The sequence below is a fragment of the Lactuca virosa genome, chromosome 8 (assembly GCF_052849685.1).
Source record: "Lactuca virosa cultivar CGN04683 chromosome 8, Lactuca_virosa_CGN04683_v6, whole genome shotgun sequence".
Taxonomy (NCBI): Eukaryota; Viridiplantae; Streptophyta; class Magnoliopsida; order Asterales; family Asteraceae; genus Lactuca; species Lactuca virosa.
The window spans coordinates 287,238,912-287,253,190 of NC_136433.1; the positions used below are offsets into that span (position 1 = coordinate 287,238,912).

General features: G+C 38.0%; 2 long non-coding RNA genes across 2 annotated transcripts; both read right to left on the bottom strand.

The window, feature by feature from the left end:
* Nucleotides 1–7,453: 7,453 nt before the first annotated feature.
* On the bottom strand, nucleotides 7,454–7,997 carry LOC145128987 (uncharacterized). The gene is made up of 3 exons (XR_013717231.1): nucleotides 7,872–7,997; nucleotides 7,754–7,787; nucleotides 7,454–7,675 (listed from the first exon to the last, which is right to left on the bottom strand). It is a non-coding gene; the product is annotated as an uncharacterized LOC145128987 (long non-coding RNA).
* Nucleotides 7,998–8,254: 257 nt separating this feature from the next.
* Nucleotides 8,255–8,862, bottom strand: LOC145129719 (uncharacterized). Its single transcript, XR_013717628.1, has 3 exons — nucleotides 8,754–8,862; nucleotides 8,551–8,662; nucleotides 8,255–8,455 (listed from the first exon to the last, which is right to left on the bottom strand). It is a non-coding gene; the product is annotated as an uncharacterized LOC145129719 (long non-coding RNA).
* Between the last annotated feature and the right edge of the window lie 5,417 nt (nucleotides 8,863–14,279).

Genomic DNA, 14,279 nt, shown 5'->3' on the forward strand with positions numbered 1-14,279 from the left:
AAGTAAGTTTTCCCCAAAATACGCATACATGTTATGTTATGATATGATATGATTATGAGAACTGCATGCTAGATTAGGGCTAAGGATCTAGGAGGATGCCTTATATGCCTATTGTATGTGCTTGTAGACTTGCATGCTAGTACTGATCAATCAGTAATAGGATAGCCTGTTTAGGTTATGCCTGATTGTATGAGCCTTTGAATTTCATGTATAGATCCCCGAGTAGAGGATCAAATGGTTAGGTTCTCCATTGTCTGAATGTTGCTTGCTTTGTGCTTTGTGGGACTCTTAGTAATGTGAGCTAGCTATATTCATGAGGTAGCTAGTTGACATTACTGGGAATCTTTCAGCAGCTGAGGACTGGGTGAGTTCGGGAACCTAGGAAAGCCTAGGATATGTTTCAGTGGGTTAGTAGTGAGGCTCAGTGAGACTTGGGTGTACCAGTTTGTGGAAGTGGCTTGGAGGATTCGGGAGGATTACTGAGGAAAGTATGGATAGGTGTGGAAGGTAGTATTGGGCCCGTACTACTGAAAGCACATGATCCATACTCGAATCAGTGAGAGTCTTGGAGAATCTAAGAAGCTTCAGGGAAGAGTTTGTGACCCAGTTTGGGGACAGAGGATGTTCCAGTTGTTACAGCTTTTCCATTGGCAAGCAAACTAGTGAGCGTGACAGGGTGTCGGACCCTGAAGGATATGATTTCCATGAAGTTGTAGATACTGTATCGATTTGGAGCACCCTGGAAAGAGAAGGTTTGTGCCAGGTGCGTATAGTAGAGGATCTCAGGAAGAGACCCATGACTTCTTATCATCGGGTGAAAGGCCAGCAGGCCTGAGTCAGTGCAACGCGTACGAGGAAGTACACGAGGGAGTTTATCACTCCAAGGGTTTTGGCTGCTACAGGTGTGGCAGGGTTGATCATGTCAGTTGGAGGTGACTAGGATTCCTCCAGATGTTGCGGGTATGTCATCTTTTACTGCTACTAGATGGATGTTGGGAATACGTATCGCTTTGGAATTGTGAGCGAGTTTGGATAAGTCGGATCTTGGGTCGGTTTTCTGGTAGTGTTTGGGTTATCAAGGATCATATATGCCATCCTGCATGCCGAAAGGTCCTTGATGAATCCACTGAGGGACGCATCTTGCGGAGTGGGTTTCGCGCGCACCGTCATCATTTCGGATCTTTGTCGAGATCTATGCAGGAATATTATTTAGAGGATACTCGGTCAGGATTGGGGTGATAGTTCTCCAGTAAAGTCAGCATTCAGGGGTTCTATCATTGTCCAGGTATGGTCGGTAATTGTCTATGGAAGAACTTTGGAGTTCAAGCACTACCGTTGCTAGGAAAGGATTAGTAGCAGGAAAAGGGTAGTGTCAGTCGCGGGTGTTAGATGCATAAGTGGTTGGTCATCGCATGTTCAAGAGAATTGTATTTTCGCATGGGTTGTGTTCGGTTAGAGTTTAGTGGTACTGCAAGATTGGAAGTGGGAACGAGGATTCGTCAGCCAGAGTAAAGATTGAGAACTTCAATTGACAGCATGGGAGATGGATTGAGGTGTCAGATTGGACCAGATTTCGAGAGTACTCTTCAAGATTTCAGAGGATGGGCGATCTTAAGGTTTAATAAGTGATTAAACGCTAGCATTGGTAAGCACAGGTCGTCATCAGTGGGATATTAGAAAGCGAGACGGATTGGGAATTCTTCAATTCTCGCATGCCGTGAAGACTTAGTCGAATCTAAGTGGGGGAGAGACTTTTTATAAGTTCTCCAACTGTGAGTTCTGGTTGCGCAAGGTGCAATCTCTTGGGCACCTTGTCAACCAGAAGGGTATTCTGGTCGATTCGGTCAAGATAGAGGTCGCAATGCAGTGGGAGATTCTGAGATCTCCAACTGAGATTCGGAGCTTCCCGGGTCTAGCGGGATATTACCGGAGATTTATACGGGATTTCTCCGAGTTTGAGGTTCCTTTGACTCGACTGACCAAGAAGTCGGTGGCCTTTCGTTGGGGGCCTGAGCAGCAAGCAGCCTTCGAGACTCTCAGACAGCGGTTGTGCGAGGCATCGATTCTCACCCGGCCAGAGGGTGTAGATGATTTCGTGGTTCACTGTGACGCTTTGATCACGGGCATGGGTACGGTACTGATACAATGGGGTCACGTGATAGCAGGTTTCGGGAACCAGGTTAGATTTCCGGTTAGGACTCAAGTTCAGTTGTGTGTTAGGTCGAGTGCGTGTTCGACCCAGTATGGAAAGTGTTGTAAGACTACGGGGGTAGCCGTAGCATTCACTAGCAATCAGATAGTTTGGAAAGTGTTGTAAGACTACGGGGGTAGCCGTAGCATTCACTAGTGGTCAGTTAGTATGGAAAGTGTTGTAAGACTACGGGGGTAGCCGTAGCATTCACTAGTGGTCAGTTAGCATGGGAAGTGTTGTAAGTCTGCGGGTGTAGCCGTAGCGTTCACAAGCATTCAGATAGTATTAGAGTGTTGTAAGTCTGCGGGTGTAGCCATAGCATTCACTAGCAGCCAGATATCGATAGAGTGTTGTAAGTCTACGGGTGTAGCCGTAGCATTCACTAGGTTGGTAGATAGCATGAGTGTGTTGTTAGGACGCGAAAGGAGCAATGGTACACACCAGTTCGGGTGCAGCAATAAGGATATGGAAATCCACGGATTGGATTTCGGACTTACCCAAATGGATTAGATCTGGTTAAGCCAATAATGAGATGGTTGGGACGTCACTACAGATATGAGATCAGGGAAGCAATGGACTGCTTAAGGTCGTTTGTGATGAAAGACTACCATTGGTTAGGTAGCAATCACTTTTAGTTTTGGATTGGGTGATGTCAGGATTCGACGTATGGAACCGATCGGTTAGATCAGAAAGTTGTTTGAGCCATTGTGGCATGATAACTAGTGGCAACTAGTTCCAGGGAAGTATTTCGTTCAGAAGTCGTGTGAGGCAACTAAGTGGGGAGTCCTTTAGCTCCGCAGCCGGGCCTGAACCCGACATTTTAGATCATTGGTGAATGAATCGAGACCAGGCAGGTCTCGATAGATTTTGGGAAGCAACTATGTAGCAGCATACTGCTTCAGGCAGTTCAGTGTTCGGGCAGTTTCTGCGTTTGGGCAGTGTTAGTATTTGCGTTTCAGGTTGCAAATACGTACGAAATAGCTGGTTGATTGGGAAGTGGCAAGTCACTCACATCGGGGTTATTTGAGCCTTAGCCGAGTATAAGTGACCTGCAAAGGTAATTGGGCTTGTGGTCCCGATTTTCAGTGGGAACCTCGAGTTATCAGGGACTGAGTAATCAGATGAAAGATAAGTGGGCTAGATTCGACGATGATGATTCAGTAAGAGTGGTCTGTCAGGGATTCAGATCATCTCGAGACAGCAGATTTCAGACGGGGTAAATGAGAGCTTGTTGCGAGGGACCCGTTCACATATAGATTTTAGGGCCTTGCGTAGATTGGTCATGGCTGCCCTGGGAAGGCAAGGGTATGCCCTGGGATGGTGACCATGTTACTAGAGTGGTTGGGTGTGTAAGGAAGGATAAGGAATGATTTCGAGGACGAAATCTAATTTAAGCGGGGGAGAGTTGTAACACCCGTTTATTTATTAAATAAATAAATAAAATAATGAATGAATAGTAGCCCTAAAATAACTAATTATATACCAACGGATGGTCTCGAGGGGCCAATTGTCATAAATTTAGAAGTTGAGGGCTGAAGGGTAAATTCTGGACCTTAATTGAAAAGAATTTGTCAAGAAAGGGGCGGTTTTGTAAATTCTGGATTAGTTTCGCAAAGATTTTAGAAGACAGGGGCTGTTTAGTAAATCTGGACTTATTATGAAAGAAATTTATGTATTGAGGGTTTGAATGGTAAATATTGGCTCTGCTTTGAAAGAAAATATGAAGGGAGGGACTGTTATTGTCAATATGGGAAACATTTAGATGGAGCGGGTATTAAGGGTTCAAAACCCTAACCCTATCAACCATTCTTATGCAGCCGTCACCCTCCAACCTTATACATCCCTCCAGCCGCCACCATTCACCTCTTCAATCGCCGACGCCCTTCATTCGTGTTCCGATCCGCGCGAGTCCAGCCGACTACCGCCGCTGCCTTGCCATCCAAACGCCACAGCGACCACGGAAGCCACCGCCGGAACCATTGGAACGACCTCAATCGCTGATGCTTTACCGGGGGTTGCCTCTGTCACAGCCCCGCTACCGGAAACGGTGTGTTCGTTAAGCCCGCCGCCAAGATCGACGATCGACTGGGGTTTTGCTGCTGCGAGCATCGTGAGTGACCGGAAGATCGATGGTAAGCCCATCTGCCTTCCACCGCTGCTTTATCTCGTCACCATCAGCCACCATGGGTGGTGGGTGTGAGTTCGTGTGGCTGTTAGCTTGCTGTCACCGGAAACGAGCTCCTGAAGGCCACCATCTGCCCACCGCCGTCAAGACCGCCGCTGCCACCTCTCCATGGTGTTGCCGAAGCTGCTACCGCCATGTGTTTTCTGCCACCCTTGACCACCGTGTGTGGGTGGCAGTGGGTATTCACTGGGTGCGAGTCTATTTTCCGATGGAGTATAGCATGAAGTGTGTGTGTGTGTTATGCATAACCGGGAAATCGAGGATTAGCCACCGCCACCACCGTGAGGTGGTGGCTGCCACCTTCTACCACCACCGGCCACCATAGGGTGGCTGTGTGTGTGCTTATGTTGTTTAGTGTATGTGTTTATTTTGAGTTTCAACATTGTAAAATGTAAATTACAAATTGAATAATGGAAAGAAATTCGAAACCACCACCGTGAGGTGGTGGCTGCCGCCTCTTGCCGCCACCGGCCGCCGTGTCGGGTGGCGGTGTGCCTTGATGGTGTTTGGACTCGCTTGGATGTTTGGACAAGGGACTAAGAAACCCTAATGGGCCCAATGAAGCTTAATGGACCCAAAAGCCCAAACATGTGACTAATGGGTGTAATAAACCCTAATTGGCCTAAGGAAAACCCTAATGGGCTTAAGGACTTGGTTTTAGGCCTATTGGGCTAAGATGGGATTAGAAAACCCTAATATTGGATTTATGGGCTTGGACTTATTGGGACCCACTTTTGGGCAATTGGAATGGAATTGTGTGATTAAGCCCAATCACACCATATGACTTTTTTAGAAGAATGATTGACTTAATGGATTAAGTCCATAATGGGTTAAGTGAGAAACACTTAACCCTAATCGTCATTTTATGTGAAACCTAATTTCATTTGGGTGTATTGTTGGCCTTTTATTCGGCCTTGATGATTGGGTTATTAATGGGCCATCCAAGATCAGACAAATGGGCTTGAATGATTAATGTGCTTTGGGGTAAGGTCCATATGAGGAGTTGGGCCCAATTTGGAAAATTGGGCCATAAATGGGCCATAGTTGGGCCTTAAGGATTATATGATATTGGGCCATTAGAAGGTTAAATGTTGGACTGGACTTTTGGTTGGGCCTTGGTAAGACCTTATATAGGTTTGGGCCTAATTTGGAAAATTGGGCCATATGTTGGGCTTTGAGTCATAGTCGACTTTGGGCCTATGAATTGGGCCTTGGGCATGAATAAGCCAAGCTAAGGGTAATGTAGTAATTGCCCAAAGCATGTACTTATGGTTATGTAGTGGAACCCAATTATTAATTGGGTAATGTTTTGATATTGACAGATCGGGAATCTGTCATCCAGCAGCTAGGGTTGAGTTTGCGGGACTTCAGCAGTGTGGGATTGAGTCTGCTCATGAGATATGCTCATGTGATATGCTCATGAGATATGCTTATGTGATATGCTTATGTGATATGCTATGTGTGTTAGTGGTAGTAGCAGGGAATAGTTTTTCCCTGACTCGATCATTAGGACCAAAGGGTAGGTCAGTACCCCAGATATGCCTAACTGTATGATCATATCCTGTTATTGTATGATAGTGGTAGGGGTGAAATAGTCTCCGGTTACCGGTTGAAAGATACCGATGGCGGATACCGGTTGAAAGATACCGAAGGGGTATACAGAACCCATGCAATGCTTATCTGTCTGTTTACGATATGTTAGTATGTAATCAGCATGTTTATGATGTTAGTATGTGATCAATGGTAGGGGTGAAATAGTCCCCGGTTACCGGTTGAAAGGTACCGATGGCAGTTACCGGTTGAAAGATACCGATGTATTATGTGGTATGTGGTATGATGGGGGAACTCACTAAGCTTCGTGCTTACGGTTTACAGTTTTGGTTTCGGGTGTTTTATTTTCAAAGGAAAGGAGCCGGCTTGATCGCAGCGCATCATACTATGATTTCCACACATGAGATCCTTGGGATTACACTCTGATATGGTTTTATGACATTATGTTTTGTTATTGACACTTTGGTTTTGACATGAGACATTATTATTGACAGTTTTATTGCATATGGTTTTATATTAACTTATTTAAAAATGAAAATTTTCGCCTTGAATTTTGGGATGTTACAAAAACAAAGGTTAAAATAGGAACTACATTTCATTTCATTCATCCATTACAACTGAGGTTATTGTCTTAACAAAAACCCCCCAAAAATTTGGTTCTAAACACCATTACAGCCTCAATGGGCACCATTGTTCAAAACAACCAACAACACATAACCTAATACATACATATATACTAGTAAATGATGAAATTAGACAAAAAGACACAACCTTCGACAACCCTGATAACCCAAAAGAGACTAATCGCCATCGTGCTACCTACGAACTAAACTACACCCACCAAAATCCCCATCCACTGCATTCGACGCAAACACAAACCCCAATCAACGACATCACTGCAACTCCAACAACACCCATCATTGTCACTTTCCTTTTCAAGTTGCGTATCTCCTCCCTAAACTCGCCAAGCTGTTGACGCATCTCATCTCGCATTTCCTCAATCTCCAATTGGGTTTCCATGGCATGAAGTTCGTAATTACTTGGTAAGTCTAGTTCTGAAGCTCTGAAACCACCATAGGAGAAGCTTTGTTCTGAGGCCATCTTCATGATTTATACGTGGGAAAAAAAGCGAAGTCGATGATGTGAATGTTACGGATTAGGGTAACAAAGTGGTGGGGAAGACGGATTTAGGGGAAGACGGTTTATAAGGGGACCATTAGCAATGACTTGGCAATTCTTGGGGACCAAGATTTCAACAGTAATATTCCACGGTGGTGTCCATGTCACGAAAACAGGGGATAAACCTTTTACAATCGGTAAAGGGATGTAATTAAACGGTAAAATGAAAGTATATTTCTTTAATGTGCAAAAAAAAAGTTTGGGGACCTTTTAAAACAAACACGAAAAGTTTGATCGGCTAATATGACATTTGCCCATGTTATATTGACGCAGGGAAAATGCAGATGTTGTGTTCTTTTTTACCTCTAACCAGACAAAAAAAAAGGAAGAATAATACTCATATAAACAACTAACCATATATGAAATATTCAAAACAAGAAAAATCTGAAAATATTGTTTACAGTGTAATAAACTTATCTGAATGTCCAATCTAATGCTCCTCACAAATTGTATGTATATCCAAAGTTTTTTACTTTCTTCCATTTGCCTTCAATAATTCAACAATATCCACTACTCCTCCCCCTGTAGTCCTATCCTCGGTCCTTTTCCAAGTCCATATCTTCACAATCCTATGATTGCAACACTTGGGATTCAGGTTTCATTAAAATTCAATATATTTAGTAAATTAGTTGTTATAATATACCTACAAGTTCTAGCATTTGGTATCAGATTGTATGTTCCCTGCACAAGAAAGTAACACATATTCATCTCAAGACACAATTAAAACAGTATCTGATTATCATAGTTAACATTCAACAATATTACCAACTTCATATGGTTTCAAAATATTGCCTTAACTTCAGGGCGTAGGAGCAGGATTGTGGTCTGTTACGGATCAAAGGAACCAACCAATTAAACAGTTCTGGTTCACACAAAGCTCGAATGGGCAAAATATGCAGTTAATGGGAAATATCAGTATTTTAAAGAAATGTGTAAATAAGACATTATCCATTTAGGTAGGACCTGAATGCCATTACCTTCAGGCCGATTTTGAGCTCAATCATCCGGAACATTAACAATCTGAAAAATAAACAATAAAAAATATTTGAAAACCATCCAACATTTTATAAAGTTTGAACATCAAATAGTAATGTATTTATGAATAGAACTCACAGTTCCTTCAAGCATTTTAAGCAATGCTTGTTGAACCCACTTCACCATTTAAACTTTCAAGCATTTTAAGCAATGCCACTATTTAAACTTTCAGCCTGCATAGAGAGAAATGGTGGTAGTGGTGAAAGATTTCTCCTTTCATTTTTTTTCTTTGATAAAACAAAGATATTGAATCTCTAAAAGCTTCATTATCTCCATAAGTCCACCAATCCCAGAATTATTCACCTGCATATAATCTAATTAACATGAAAATAAAGATTCTATTGATTATGTTTTTAATTTGTAACACGGTTCTAAAAGTTAAAACATCGAAAACAAAATATGGAGGTACCTTGATTGAAAAACAGAGAAGATGATGGTAGTGGCCAGGTTGAGATATCTTGATCGATCAGTGATGGTCTTCGTATTGACGACGGTGGAGAATGTGGCGAGGGAACCCTTTGCTGAAAAAGTCATTTGTGGGTTAACATATAGAAGCAAAAAAAAAAAAAAACACAGGCATAACATAATAGAAAAGATAAACAAAGAAAATACCAAATTCAGGTTGAAGCGTACTTCAGACAGTGCTGTGCAGCGACAGACACCACCACGAGTCTCCTTTTTCTGACTTATCTAATCGGCGACTTTCACCTCCATCTTAACCACTGTCTAATTGCTCCGGTCCTTCTTCTTTAATTGCCATTATTTTATCAGTACTTTCACATAGAATACCTACGAAATAGAATGTCCTAAATTAGTAACGGAATAGCTACGGAATAACGATGGACGTACATCCGTAGGTATTCCGTTGGTAATTAGCTACAAAATAGCTACGGACTACCCACGGAAGAAAATAGATACAGAATAGCTACGAAATACCAACGGCTTTATAATTTTATTATTGTTATTATTATTATTATGAAATAGCAACGGCTTTATAATTTTATTATTGTTATTATTATTATTATTATTATTCCCATTATTATTATTTTTCACTATTCAAGTCTTAAATTTTTTTTTGGAACGTTTTGGTTTACATATTTAAAACACAAACAATTAAAAATCAATAGTACTATTAATAATATTATTTATAAACATAATGATAATATATAATAATCGTAACCAATGTATTTTGTTGGAGGGGGAGACATAATAGAGTTCTTCCGGAACCTTCCATGTTATTAAGAAGAGTTGTAGCGATGTCATAGTTTGTGAGTTGTCTACACGCCATGTTTTGCATGCATAGCTACATGCTTCATGGTGTTTGAATACAAAAAAAATAAAACAAAAAAAGACCGACCGAGGCAAATCCGGGGATTTTTACTAGTTATTTATAATAATATTAGAACGACACTAAAATAAATTAAAAAAAATTATTTTTGTTGTAAAATATAAATAATGAATGAACAAGTACCTACATTATTTTATGCAAAAAAGTATGGGCGGAGATGATTTTAATGGTTATAATAATTGAAAATAAAAATCAAAATAAAAAAAAACATGCCAAACATTTATAAATCATTATTGTCCCATACATGTTTTAAGGCGGACTGATTTATCCACAGACTTTTCTAATCCATCCACAGAAAAGGGAAAAAAAATTATGGACAAATATACCCTCAATTTAATTTCTAGGTATTTAATTAAGATACAAAAACCTATGTTTGGAAACTCTAAAAAACATATGACGACGCTGCTTCTTCAACTTACGTTCCTTCCCTTGGCAACGTTATTTCAACAAACGCTTTTTCATCCGGCGTTGCTGCTTCACCGACTTCTTCTTCAACCCACTATCAACCGATAACTTTAAAATTGATGGTTGATTTAATTTTGTTAAAATATTTACCATGACTATTGATTTTGATTTTGTTTTGCCACAAAGGAATTACGATTGTATCTTTACTTAACTTTAATTGTTATCTTTCATCTCAAAGCAATTAAACCATTATTAACTTTATGTTCATTCACAGTTTACGTAACTTCGTGAAAGTGCATGACACATTAATAATTTAATATTCACTTTGATTTTAATTTAAGGTCATGTTGCAATATTTAATTGATTATCATGACAAACCATGTTACATCTTCCTGTGAACAGAATCTAGAATTTTAATTGAGAAAATTAGGATAATCATATATAGGAATAATTATCAATTGAGTTGAGTTAAAATAATAAATTGATTCTTTTATATGTTAAAACCATTATGTTAAAATGATAAACGGATTCTTGAATAAACAAATGGGTTATATGTTTGATTCTTGGAGGTAATAGTTGGTTGTGATAAAATTGATTAACAGGTGGGAATGGATTCATCAAGTCTGTGATGCAAAATGAAGAACTCTATTTAGGTAACTCTAAATTTGAATCATATGATGAATTATTAAAGAGTGTACGAGATTTCTGTAACGCTAAAGGATATGGGGTATCTATTCGAGATTCAAGCAAAGACAAATATGTCACGTTACAATGTGATCGAGGCGGTTCCTATCGAGATAGATTATGTATTAGAGATAAAAGAAAGAAGAACACTAGATCTCGTTTGATTAAGTGCCCCTTCCAGATTGCAGGTAAAAAGGGAAATGATGGTGTTTAGGTACTTAAGGCAAAAAACTTGACTCACAATCATGAACCGGCTATAGATGTATCTGGTCATCCATCATTCCGTCGATTATCACCGGAGGACGTACAACGTGTCAAAAACATGACGCTTTCTGGCATACCCCCAAGGCAAATTCTTTATTCTTTACGTCAGAAAAATCAAAACATTCCGGCAGTCTCTCGAACCATATACAACTTGAAGGCAAAAATCCGCAAGGACGACTTGAATAATCGATCAATAGTTAGTGCCTTATTTGAAGAGTTTGAAAAAGAAGGATTTGTTTATGATTATTTACATAATCCACTAGGGCATATAACCCATTTGTTCATTGCACATCCTTTGTCGATTAAACTTGTCAAAGTCTTGTTAAATATCTTTGTAATGGATTGCACATACAAAAAAAAAAATATAACATGCCTCTCCTTGATATCATTGGGGTTTCATGCTTTAATACCTCTTTTTATTCTGGGTTTGTTTTTTTGGAGAGAGAGAGAGGATGAAGATAGTTATATTTGGGCATTAAGGAGAAGACCCTTGAAAATTGTGAAGCATCTGTGATTATGTTTGATAGAGAGTTGGCATTAATGAATGCCATAAAGATGGTATTTCCGAACACGACAAACCTTTTCTGTATTTGGCATATTGAAAAGAATGTGTTGGCAAATTGCAAGAAGCATTTCACAAATACAGAAGAGTTTGACATATTTATTTCAAATTGGAATAATGTAGCATATTCAACAACAACAACAATTTTTGAACAGACTTGGGGTGAATTTGAGTTGCTTTATCAAACAAAGCAAGTTGCAATTGAGTATATACAAACTACATGGTTGCCCTGCAAAGAAAAGTTTGTTAGTGCTTGGATAGAAAATTATTTGCATTTTGGCAATCGTTCATCTTCAAATGCCAAAAGTGCTCATTCCAAGCTTAAATCGTATCTACAAGTATCTACGGGTGGGTTTCAAGGTGTTACAGAAAAGATTTGTCTTGCAATCACATATGAATTCAATGAGATTAAAGTGAAACTCGCAAATGAGAAAATCAAAGTTCTTCTTAAGTGTGAGACACCAGTTTTTAGAGAGATTTTGTATCATGTATCTCATTTTGCATTAAAGGAGATACATATACAATATGAAAAAGTAAAAAAAAGGTAATGTTTACAAAGATATATAGTTTTACATTATTGCACGACATTAAGTTTTACATTAACCTTTAATAACTATTTTTGTTTTTTAGGTACAATGGCTCCTTTCACTGGCCATTTTATGGCAACCATGGGTCTTTCTTATGCTCATAAGATACAACATTTATAGGAAATGAAACTTTCATTAAATCTCATTCATCCACATTGGAGGATTGATACATTGCACCTGAATTCAGAAGATGATTCACATAATGATGGCGTTAACAAATTTGATTAGTTGCTTACTGAGTTGTCTTCAAGATACCAAATGTGGCCTTTAAGTAACAAAGAATTTGCTACTTCTATGATTAATAAGCTTTTGACTGAATCTGATACGTTGTTTGAGCCCATGATCCGTCGACCGAAGGGTAGACCTCCAAAATCAAAAAAGAAAAAGGAATAAGTTCTACCGCACGAGACCCTTTAAGATTTGAGCTTGTGGAATCTAAAAACTTCGAGTTCTACCGGTGTCTTTCAAATTAACAATGAAGTATTTGATAATATTAGTTATATAAAAAATGAAAACAACTTATTTGATTTAAATGCATATCCAACCTTTTCAAGTGATGATATGACATATGAGTAGTTTGAAATTTTGATAGGTATTAATTTGAATATTTGATATGTATTAGTTTGAATATTTGATTGTTATTTGCTAGGCATTATTTTTGTGTTATATTTTTTTATATTAAATTGTTCATTGTATAGTATTTTTTATAATTAATATGTTTATAAACTTTTAATTAAAAATTGAGTTAGTGATGTGAGCTGTGAATAATAGGTAACGAAGAAATAAATAGATTAAATACTAAAATAAATGGTATAAAACTCTAAATAAGAAACAAATACAAAGAATAAGCACACGATAGAAAAGGTATAATTGTTATTTTTTTAATATTTATAAATTAATAAATAATGATATAATTGTGGTGGGGTATGCATCTGTTTAGAGTTTCTAAAAATAAGGTTATTTATCTCTTAACATCTAAAATTCAATATAAGGGTAAAATTGTCCATATATTTTTTTTTTCCTGGATTGATAAAAAAACTCAGTGGATGAATCATCCCCCATATTTTAATTGCTAATTTGTTGGCACATCCTTGGCTAAATAAAAACCGTTCATCTTTACTAACCAATAACAATTATTCATCCTAAGTACATTCGTCCCACATTCTTCGGCCACAATATTATCAAAAACATGAAAATCTATCTCACTAATTATTTGATCATCCGTTCCCATTCAATAAAAGCGATCGATGTACTTTGTTGTATCAAGAAAATTCCTACGAAATGTCCATTCAAATTGAGCTCCCGGTGAGCATGTCTTGTTTCCAAACTTATCATCTTTTGAGTGACAGTCGAATATTAGCTTGCCAATGTCTCCATCGAGAATATGTAGAGTGTATGACTCCAAAGAATTAGTTGTTTGAAACGTTGGATGAACATAACATAACATTAGAACTATAAAATATTGACTTTTCATTGCTTTGCAATTTGATATAGACTATGTCTTCATCTTTTTATAGATGATGAATGTATGATATTTATTAGATAAATCTGATTACGTAATCTTTATTTCAATTACAATGATTCATTATTATTATTATTATTATTACATAAATGGTTCTTATGGTTTTAATTTTGTCGTGAAAATAGTATTTATGAAACCTTTATTGCATGATGATCCTTTTGGACAAAACCTTACACTCCAATGAGGGCTAAACAACAAAGAACGAAACCATATGCATAAATTTAATTTTGAATGTGTAGATTTAGGAGATGAACAACAAAGAATGTAACCACAAAGATCAAGAATAAATCCGCAAAAGGCATTCACAATGCCTTGTGCTCACTCGTTCTTTATACCTGCAGTTTTTTTTCCCATTCTTCACCTAAAATATCTTACACACAAATGCCAAAACTATTACACGAATTGGAGCAATTCCTAAGGCTTTAGATAAGGTAAAGGTGATTAGTTTTGTATTCACATATTCATAACCATATCTTTCATTGAACCATTTCTTTATTGTTTTACCTAATTGAGTAACAAGAAGAAGGTTTTAGGAACAATGATGAACAAATTGATTGTAAATCTGGAAAGGTAATTACATAATGTATTTACATCTTTCTTACAGTACTCTATACAATATACGAAATACAATTTGCAAGTCTTATGAAGATAATCAAAATATTATAAAAGTAACATATTTACTAATTACAACATTCCATAAAAATATATTTACTAATTAAAAGCATAAAAAAACATAACATGATAAGCACATATTAAACATAAGGTT